Raw genomic sequence first — 11331 nt, forward strand, 5'->3', positions numbered from 1 at the left:
AAGTAAAAAAGGATAAAATCTTAACAACTTATTTGGACTTCTTAATTCTTTAAGAAAGCCTAGTTGGATTGGAGGGGAATACGACTTCTAATAAATAAACAGCTGTCTAATACAGCATTCTATTATCTGTGATGTTTTATCAACTGTGTCCTTCTGTCTTGAGTTTCTGGGACTTCTATCATTAATCTTTCCTGGATTTTAATTTCATTAAACACTGGTTTATGACTAAACTATATTGATCTATAGAACAAAATACTAGCATGTTATCAGCATAATATGAATATCAATACCAACTTCAGATGATCTCCATAGGATCTTCCTGAAGATGGAAAGCAATTGGAGTAGAGTAGACCTTTGTGAAGCACCAAAGATAGTTCTCAGGACCTATGTTGTAGGAAAGGGTCCACGGGGAAGGTTGGTTGTCTTCATCTTTAAGGCATAATTCTGTGCCCATAATATGGAAGAAAGGCCTGGTGAAGACTTTAAAAACATGTATGATTGCAGGGTAACTTTAGGCAAAATGGAGAAATAAGTCTCAATGTGTATTTCATTGTATGGTTAACGTTAACGTTGCTTTGGGGGAAATGCTCTGACAGTTACTGTACTTGTTGCAGTGATAAAGGTAACTACACTTTTATCCTAATTACAATTATGTTAGTTCCCCCCCTTTTGGTTTCTTTTTATATTTTAATGTTTATAGTCCACTTTGGATTTTTTAAAAGAAATTTGACTCTGGTGCTGATGATAATATTCATTGTCTCAGGTCACCAAAAATCAGTTTTCTAAAACATTCTGAGTGGACAGGAATGGAATTATTTTAAAGTGATTTCCATAAATTCTGCCAAAGATAAGCTAATAGAATACCAGATTCAATTATATCACAACTATTTCTGAAAGATCTTGTAAAATTATCAGAATTTTCTTAGCATTACCAATCCATAGTCATAAATAACTAGAGCAACCAAAACAACTCATTTCCCATATCTAGAATGGACAGCTGAAGAAATTAGTCATTTACAGTCCTGAATGAACTGGTGGCAGTGGCCAAAAGTGTGAACTTCAACTCCCAAAATTCCCTAGCCAGCTCCACACAACTTAAAGTTGCCAAGGTTGAGAAACACTGGTCTACATTGTTCAAATACAGAATCTTATTTATCATATATGATAAAAGAAATACAGAGTCACAAAAAGGGTCATAAGCATAGGAAAAATGTGTGCAGGGCTTTAGAATCATGTCAAAGGTCTCTTACAGTTCAGATTATGAGGGCTCAGGTTTCAGAGTATACAAGAATATTGCCATCAGATGTGTAGACCCGAGATAAGGCTGGTTAGTTTGTAAGCCAGCTTTCCCAAATGGATATGCTTCGAATTTGTTGGCTACAAATTCAGGAAGTTGTGGTCCTAATGCAACTGGAGAGCTCCTGTCTTGGGAAGACTGTAGCAATCGATCCTCAGAATTACCCCAAACAATTAACATATAGGATAGAAAGCCAGCTTCCAAGGACAGCAGAGTGATGAAATTGGAATGAAGAATCTATTGACTCCTGCACAGTCCTTACCAGAAGTTCTCCAGATTAAAAATGAAAATTTGATGTTGAGGTTTTATAAGACTTGATGAGGCCAGACTGAATCTTAAGGTCAGTTGACTGATTATTAATTGATTGTCTTGTCAATTCCTTGATGAATACAACTTGAATCATCAAGATTTCTGGCTGAACTTCATTCATGGTGATGTAGAAGTTAAGCATGGCCCCTTTCCTACCACACTGTAGGTGATTACTGATACTAGGCAAAAACCTAGCAATTATTTCTTATTCATATTTTTCAGGAACAAGTCCAGGGTAAGAGCTTTGTAGGTTTTTTAAAAAAAATATTTAGACTTTGAAAATAGTTTAAAACTTTAGATGTGAGATATATATATCTCACATCTAAAGTTTTAAACTATTTTCAAAGTCTAAATATATATATGAGAGTTATTTTAAAGTAGCATCAAATTTTGTACTGACTTTGGATAAATTATACAATGCCACTGTCCTGGACGAAACCCGGAGTATCCAGGAGTACATCAGTAAGATGGCACCCAAAGGTGAGCTGCTGAGAGAATGCCTCAGGCAGCAGCAGACATGGGAGAAAGTTCAAGCAGAGGAAATACCATGGCAAGACAAGCCCCTGCATGGGATGTACCATCGACAGATAGCTGAGGTGGCTGACATTGGGAAATCCTATCAGTGGCTGGAAAGGGCCGGACTAAAAGACAGCACTGAGGCACTGATCATAGCAGCGCAAGAACAGGCACTAAGCACCAGATCCATAGAAGCAGGGGTCTACCACACTAGACAGGACCCAAGGTGCTGATTGTGCAAAGAGGCCTCAGAGACAGTCCAACACATAGTGGCAGGGTGTAAGATGCAGGCAGGAACAGCATACACTGAGTGGCACAACCAAGTAGCTGGCATTGTGTACAGGAACATCTGCACAGTTGTATGGGCTATACCCCCCCCCAAGTCCAGATGGGAGATTCCACAGAATGTCATGGAGAATAACAGGGCTAAGATCCTGTGGGACTTCCAGATCCAGACGGACAGGCTGGTACTGGCCAATCAACCAGACATTGTGGTAGTAGACAAAGACCAGAAGACAGCGGTAGTGATAGATGTAGCAGTGCCAAGTGACAGCAACATCAGGAAGAAGAAGCATGAGAAGCTGGAGAAGTACTAGGGCCTGAAGGAGGAAATAGAGAGGATGTGGAAAGTAAAGGCCAAAGTGGTCCCAATGGTGGTAGGAGCACTCGGGGCCATGACTCCTAAGCTGGGAGAATGGCTCCAACAGATCCCAGGAACAACATCAGAGCTCTCTGTGCAGAAGAGTGCAGTGCTAGGAACAGCTAAGATACTGCGCAGAACCCTCAAACTCCCAGGCCTCTGGTAGAGGACCCGAGATTGAGGAAGACACGTACCACCAATAGGGGTGAGAGGGGAATTTTTATGAGAGAGAGTTATTTTTTAATTAAAGTAGCATCAAATTTTGCACTGACTTTGGATAAATTATACAATGTACAGTATTCCTTTTCTGGAATTCGCTTCCATCACAGATAGGGTTTGTTTTTGCCATGGTTTTAAGAAAGCTTCAATATATTAATTATACCACTAGTTATCACTTAATTATCAACATTTTAAAGGTTTGCAACCAAGATGTAAACACATTTCATAGCTGTGGCGTTGTTAGAAAATACTGTACTAGTGATTAGGATAAGCTGTAAAAACCATTCCGGTAGCCATCTCTACATTCTAGACTGGACTTTGCTAACCTAGAGCCCGCTACGTATGTTGGGACTGAAACGTCCAGAATGTACAACTAGCATGACTTCTTGTGCTCTGGGAATTGTGGGAGTTGGAGTTTCCATAACTCCCAATTGTGGGAATTGCAAATCAAAAGAATAGACTGAAAAATAGTTTTTAAACTGTTTTTAATTGGTTTTAATAGTTGAAGTATGCTGATTGTTTAGTTTGTGTTTCAATTGTGTACATTGCGCAGAGTCACATGCAAGACCTGTGACTCTCTCATCTGCTCATTGTGATGGCAAGTCTCCTGTTTCTGTATTTTGTTTTGTTGCTATATTCTGCCAACCTGTTACTTCACTAGAAGTGCAGAGCTGAGAACTGGGGTATGGTAGCTATGCCCTCCTGTGGCTGTGCAGACAGGCAAGTTAAACATGACACTGTGAACTGCTGCAGCAGCAACAATTCCTGTTTACAAATAAAAATTCCCAGCTGGGACAAAACTTTGCAACTGCAGGGGGAAGGCGCTGGGTTTGAGCACAGTGGCGAATGGCCCAAGTTAACTTGTGTGCAGAGCTCAGTCTGCTTGAAGAATGGATTGGCAGCAATCTCTTGAATTGGCAAAAGATGCTATTTCCTTATCTATTCCCTTCTTTATTTAATTTTTAAAATTTCTCATATTAAGCTGTGCCTTTTAGTGAGATTGGACTGCTGTCCTCCCTAGCTTCTGTGTGATCCCAGGAAAAGGTTTTGATGTTCTTGTACACCCAGATCATCTTTGGCCTTTGAAGCTGAAGTGGTGCACAGTTGTCAGTGTTTAAGTATGCCAACATAGGTGCCTCCTGAAAAGGAAGGGGGAGAACATTCCCGAGGGTGAAAGCCACCTTAACAATGACCTTCCTGCAAGTTAACATTGAAGGCATCATTATGGGAAAAAGGGGAGAGGATACTTTACCAAAAAAAACTAATTGTTTAGCCTCTGAAAAACCCACAATGGAGGAATGGTTGGTGAAGATGACAGAACTAGCAGAGATGGCAAAATTGACTTGTTTGAGTAGAGAAAGGACAATAACTACATTTATTAGTGACTGGAAATCCCTTACAGACTTTTTGCTGAAAAAAGAAAAAAATGAACTTGTGATTTATGGGTTTGATGATTAGATAGGGTAGACTATGGAAAGAAGGAAATTATGTTGTAATCTTAGAGAGAGAGGGTAAAATATAAATGTACTTGTAACGGCTGTTAAGAAGACCGAAAGCCATTTCTTTACAGTATAACTTTTCCTTTACTTTCCTATTTCTTTCTTTGCATTTTTTTCACTTACTACTTTTCTTTACTTTCCTTACTTTTTTCTTTCAAAATTTGTATTGTTTTTATTCTTTTAAAAAATTCTTTAATAAAAATTATGCACACAGACATACTCATCGTTTAGAGGAGACAGATTGTCTTTGGGGTCAGCTGACTAATTTTTAAATCAATCTGTCTTGCAGTCCAGTTAGAATCTTCAAGACCAGCTTCATTTCCTACATGTTACTGTTCCTACATCCTCTGCCTAAAACTGAAAGTAATTCCTTTTTCAGACCAATTCTCATACTTTCTTTAGCAAGAATGTCTTAAGAAGAAAGGGATGAAGTTACAAGAATTCCAGCAACTAAAATATTTCCTAAGATACAGCCAATGTATCACCAGCATATGTTGCTCATTTTCTGCAAATCATGAAGGTGCTTCCAAGTGGTTGTTTATAACAATGTCTCCTGAATCCTTGTTAGTCTGGGGACAGACCTTTACATACTGCTAGCATTGCTCTAAATCTAATGCTCTAATGCTGGCTGAGGAATTCTGAGAGTTGAAGTACATCTTAAAAATTGCCAAGTTTGAAAAACACTGCTCTAAATGATCAACAGCTGATTATTTGACCAGCTTATTTCACAGCTGCAATATGGTGGATGTGCCTATTATCTAAAACCCAGCCCCGCATTTCTAATGTAACCCTAACCTAACTCTTCAACTTGTTCTGGCAAATCATTCTTTGGATTCAGATTTCTGATTTAAAAACAAAGTGAGTAAATTCTGTGATTCCTTTCATTCAACTTAAAAAAAAAAACGGACTTTTTTTGTTTGGTTCTTTAAGAAGCATTTTTAATTGGAAAATGGAGGTGATTTAACTCTTTTGCTTAGCCAAGATTGATCTTACTAGAGTGCTTGGCATGCATATTACATGGAAATTTTCATGGAGATAAAAGGAAGCTTTGGGAAAGGGGCCTGCTGTTCTTCATTGGCAAAAGCCATAGGATTCTTATAGATTCAGGAAACCAAGTTATTTGCAGCAGGCTCCAACTCCCCCCTTGCCCGAGTTGGGGTGAAGATGCTAATTTATCAAAATCATCTTTTTAAAAAATTACAGGACAGAGAGACCTCCAGCATTACGCTTCCATGCTAGTCTGATTTTTCATGCATTATCTGCATTTTACTTGTCAAATTTGTCTTTTCTCATTCTTCAAGCATGTTAATATAACTTATTATGATACTTTACTTTTGAAGCTTATATTAACTTCCTGACTGCATAAAGTAATACTGTACAGCTGTTTCAAATAACATCATTATGTAATTTTTATGTTTAATAATAAAAAGGCAATGTCAGAGATGTTTTATTTTTATTTAGTGCCTATTGTCATTGCATTTGACATCAGATGCAGAAGGAAAAGCTTTTAAATGTTTTAAAACTATGTTTTAAGCATTAATTCCCCCTCACCTCTTGGTTATAAGTGGATTTTTTAAAAATCCAGAACACAAAACAAAAGAGGGGGAAAAAAAGAGAGAGAAGAAAAAGGGTTCATGATATTAATTTTCATGAGTTATTGCACAGTTCAGTTTCATTAAAACTGCATTGTTGTTTTTCCATATTTCAGATAAAATGTCCCATGTTTTTTCAGTAGTTGGATCTGCTTATGGAACTCTGGTTGCCTCTGATATTATCTTAATAATAGAGAGTTGATGAGGCTAACTAAATAAACAATTCCTTTTGTGCATTCATGGAAACATTTTGCTCTAGGTAGCATCAACATTTTGACTGACAGCTAATGTGCTTTTTAATATTCCATCTTGTGAAAGAAACAATCCTGCTGAAAATGTCCTCTAAAGAGAAACATATTAGAAGTGTAAGAATACTGGACTGCTGTCAGAAAACACTGTCATTTTTCTTTTTCATTAAACAATGACATGGACCTCAAGAAATTCTGGGGAATGTTCAGAGATTATTATTAACATAGAGCTGTCAAGAATTGATCTGCAACGACAGACTTCATAGAAAGTTGGAAATATGAGTAATTTTTTGCATGGAGAATTCATTTCTCATGATTTAGCCATGTCAAGGCAGCTTTCCTCAATCTGGTGTCCTTCAGATGATTTGAAGTATAGCTCTCAGAATTCCCAGCCAGGATGACCAACATTTTTTCTAGGAAGATTAGCTAACAGCGACTCAGGGTAGGCAGCTATGTGCCTTTCAGAAGTTCTGGATTATAGGTAACACTTGAACTTTGGCTGGCTGGACTTTGAAAGCTTTAGGTGACACCAACTTGGCTAATTTTGGCCTTTGATACTCCTTTCCTGCATTCTCACACTGCAGCAGGCTTCTTTTGCCTAAGCCTGTAGTGGTTGAACAAAAGCTTCCCTTAACTCTTTTTTTAGATTTACTCTGAAGTAAAGGAGCGTGCTCTGAGTTTGGACAGAATACAAAAAAGAATGATGTATCTCCTACTTTTCTTCTTTGGCATTTTCCTCACTTCCAGGTTAAACTCACACAGGTATGCCCTGCAGTCCAGTGTTTTGCCTAGATTACAATACATTAGCCTCATCAGGTTCCCAGCCTAGAATTTAGCCAGTTTTCTACTACTGTATGTTGTTTCTGGATTATAAGTACTTTTAGCTGTTGAGAGGGTTCAGCCTTAATAACATACTTTGTAAAATCCATCCATTATGTGCTTCTTTTTGGGGCAATTAAGTCAAATGACCTGCTTCTGAATATTGCCTTAGCTGGGGGGGATATACAGAAGTGTGGTCACCACCACTTTCCTCTGATAATTGGCTAGCATCTATTAACATTTAGTTGGTGTTATATATCTGTTACGCTTTTATATTAACCCATCCAGTGAATGGGAGTCCATTACTTCTCTGGTTAATTGGTTCCACTGTCAAACTTCTTACTGTTAAGAAATGTTCTAACAATCCTTACGTTCTAGTTTGCAACTCCTATTTCATATCTTCTCAGTCTCTCTTCAAGAGCTGAAAAGGTCCATATACTGCTGGGTGGTAGTGGTTATGATCTGCACGTATTTTCACATCAAGCATAATCTTCACTCCAAGTGATCTCAATGCAGCTGAGACTTTAGGGATGTTTAAAGTCCAACTGAATGTCTCGTCCTGATTTTCCAATGTTGCAATTATTACTGATTTTATGGAAGCTCTATTCTGCAAGACTCAACATTCCTTTCATCTTCCTTCTCTAGCTCTTCTTCCTTTCCCACAATTGAACATCATCAGACTACACATTTCTTACTTGGTCAGCCACTATCAGGCCACTTGGTAGGCTACTGTGCCCCTGGCATCCATGTTTGACATTAAACGTAGGCAGGAGGAGGGTCACATTCACTCTGGTCCTCTGGCAAAACATCTAGAAAGGAAAGCCAAATCTTGAAGGCTCTTTGAAGTGTCTGTGCACCCTCTCTCTTTTACACACAGAATTCAAAAGTACAGAAACATGATCTTACATTCTGTAGTTCCTTATGCTAATCCAAAATTGGTTGTAACACCAATGGGGAAAAAATGTTGAAACATACCAGCTATAATGTTTCCTGCATCTGTACACAAAACAGAGATTCGGTTGCCAGTGAAAGATGTCTTTAAATCAAACATTGTTTTACTTAGTGAGAATTTTTTTTCTTTCCTGTTTACTTCCTTTGTTTAATGTATGTTTATTCAAGTTACACTCCAAGTGAAAGAAAAACACATTATCATTGATTAATTCAATATAAATATTTAAGTCTGGATAAAGGCAACTTGGTTCCCATCTTGTGTCACCTCAAATTAAAATGTTATAGGGGATACAGATCTCTTCTTCACTAATGCAAATGAGATTTTCCCATTTCTTTGTTTTCCCCTGGGGTGTTTGGCACAACAGCATCTCCTACGCAGAAAAATGGATATTGTTAATTTTACCTAATGTTACAATTTCATAAAACAATTTTGTTATTGAATAGATTTAAATACTACTGTGCACATTGTTTTCTAATACATTGCTGAATTTTATTATATCTGCCAATTATTTCTCATTAAAAATCAACCATGTTTAGAACAATCACTCTATATATTTCAGGATAAACAGCTGTTATGTTTTGTCATTTTGAAATACTTATTTTACAAACACACAAACACGAAAATGGTAAAATAGCTCTTATGCCTAAGTATAATTAAAGATGAGGCATATCCTATAACTGAACTGAGGTAAGAATGCCTGTTTCTAAATCAGAAGCATTTTTATCCCACTCCTTAGTCCCCAAGACTCTCAGGGTGGCTTCTATGCATCTTGCTAGTAAAAACAAGACAGTTCCTGCTTGCAGACTCAGGTTTACTATTTCAAATAAATGAGGCGCACACACACACACACACAAAAGAGAAAGAAAAGAAAAAAGCCAACTCAAATCCCAATTCTTAAAGGTAGCCATTCTTATAACAGTTGGCTCCATAGGTCTGAAAAATGGGTTCCGTCTTCACCCCTTCTATTCTGTCCCTGCTTAGGATGTGAAACAAGAGAGAACAGTACAGCCTGATCCCTTTGTAGAACAAGCTCCAATAAATTGTGATACAGATGTTTTCATCCTGGCTACAGAATCCCAGATCCAGGTGAGCATAGAGATGGGCCTGAGAAATGAGAGCTGATCGTATGGGGTTCTGGGAGATGGCACAGAGTATTCAAGGGAGTCAGATGGAATGGGTGCAGTGTATTAAATCTCCTGTTCCAACATGTCCAATGACTTGTAGGCAGCATTTGTTCCTGAAACAAGATCAACCCTCCTGCAGCTGAATTTGATATAAAATTAGTGTGGTAGCAAAATTTGATAGAATTTGGAGGAGTCTCTGGGGGCTTCCCCCAGTTTACTCTGAACTTCAGTGTCCACCTCTTTGCTTTAAGGAAAGGAGGAACTCTATGAAGTTGGCAATCAGGCTGATGAAATGGTTCTGGTCCTCACCTCTCTGCTGGAACTTGACAGAACGGCTGCTGCTTGCTATGTGTTGAGGGACGATGCCTTTCAACAGGGCAATAATTAAGGTTTGAACATTGGTTTAGTTCTTTCTGCAGAGATTAGAACTAATTTTGCCATTTTTGCAGCTGAGGCAAAGCATGGAGGGGGAACCAAAATATCTTTTAGGCACAATCAAGCTTTCGTTATTTCTGTCAGGCAGAATGAACAACTGAAGAATGTTGCTAAATCAGAGTTTATAATATTTTTATTCCTGAAGCACAGATCCTTCATTCAAAACCTGTAAGGTAATTCATATTTGTGCAGGGTGTGGAATTCGAAAGCACTTATACTTTTGAGACTGTTATTATCTGAACTGTGAATAAAACAGTTTTTCCCTCCTTTGGACAACAGGTTTTTAAAATTCTTTTCACAGTGAAGACAATTTCATATATTATTGTGATCTGTGATAGCAAAAGAAAAAAAGGCTTTTCTTTCTCTTGCCCATGCAGATAGGTTGTTTTTTTTCTTCTTCTTTGAAAAGCACTGATTTATTTTCTGGATCTGAATGCTATTCAAAATACTGCAAATCCTCCCTTGTACATTTGTATTTAACCTCTCAGGTTTTGATAGGATTTACAGTAGGGCTTCCATGTCTGGGCTGCAAAAATCTGGATGATCACAAGATGGAAACCAAGGGATAGAGAAAGCTCTTACAGTTTGCCACCAGATAATGATTGCTTAGATTTTTTCAGCCAAGATCTAGCATGTGCTTATAAGCCCTCTCTCACCCTCAGAGTTTAAGAATGCATTTATAGTTCTTTCTTTGATATATCACAGACTCAAGTGATATAGGAGCCATTATTTATTTGCAGCCTGTATCTTTTCTTTTGAAACACCACTCAGTACTGCTTGACTTTATGCCTCCCTCTGCTTTCAATGACCTTATAAGTGATAAACTGAATTAGGACTACCTTCAATATATTTCACGCAAGCCAGTTATGGCTAACTGAAAGCAAACAGAAAAAAAAAAATCTAAGTGCTGCATAACATTTCCATGTTATTCACTCTTCCTTGTGAAAACTGCAATTTTTAAAAAGGCATATAGTGTATTCATAAAACCTTTTTTTAAAAGATTTTTTTATCCCACCTTTATTGTTTTATAAATAACTCAAGGTGGCGAACATACTTAATACTCCCTCCTCCTATTTTCCCTGAAACAACAACCCTGTGAGGTGAGCTGGGCTGAGAGGGAGTGACTGGCTCAGTTTCCAGATCAATTCTATACTTGCCTGTTCAGAAATACATTCCATTGAGCTAACTGAGCCACAGGTATGAGACAGAATTGTAGCCAACTTCTCCTGGTGGACTGAGGTGAGAAGGCCTTGTTCTGAATGATTTAGGAAGAAGAATGCATTATATTTTCTCCTTATATTCACCCAGTTACAAAAAAGTTTGCCCCCTGCTGCAAAGGGCTGGACTACTGAAAAGAAGGGCACATATCATGGGGGTACAAATACTTGTGAAATTCATCTCTTACACCCACCCCAATCTGCATTATCACTTAATCTGATACTAATACAATGAATACTTTCCTAATTTCAAATTCACAATCTACTCTCATTCATAATTCAGTTTTAAGCAGTAGGGCATATGTGTTTTTTTTTAAGACAACACATATTTTAAGTTAGATTCTTCCTCTTTCTTTTAGTTTCACAGACACAGAACATGCCTATTTCTTTTTTTTATTATTTCATTTATTCATGCTCTTTTTTCTTTTCCCTTTATTTAAAGAAAATACATAAACAAATACAAG

Source organism: Python bivittatus, unplaced genomic scaffold (genome assembly GCF_059951505.1).
Source record: "Python bivittatus isolate LINGU-HERP-01145 unplaced genomic scaffold, Pbiv_v1 ctg000610_np1212, whole genome shotgun sequence".
Taxonomy (NCBI): domain Eukaryota; kingdom Metazoa; phylum Chordata; class Lepidosauria; order Squamata; family Pythonidae; genus Python; species Python bivittatus.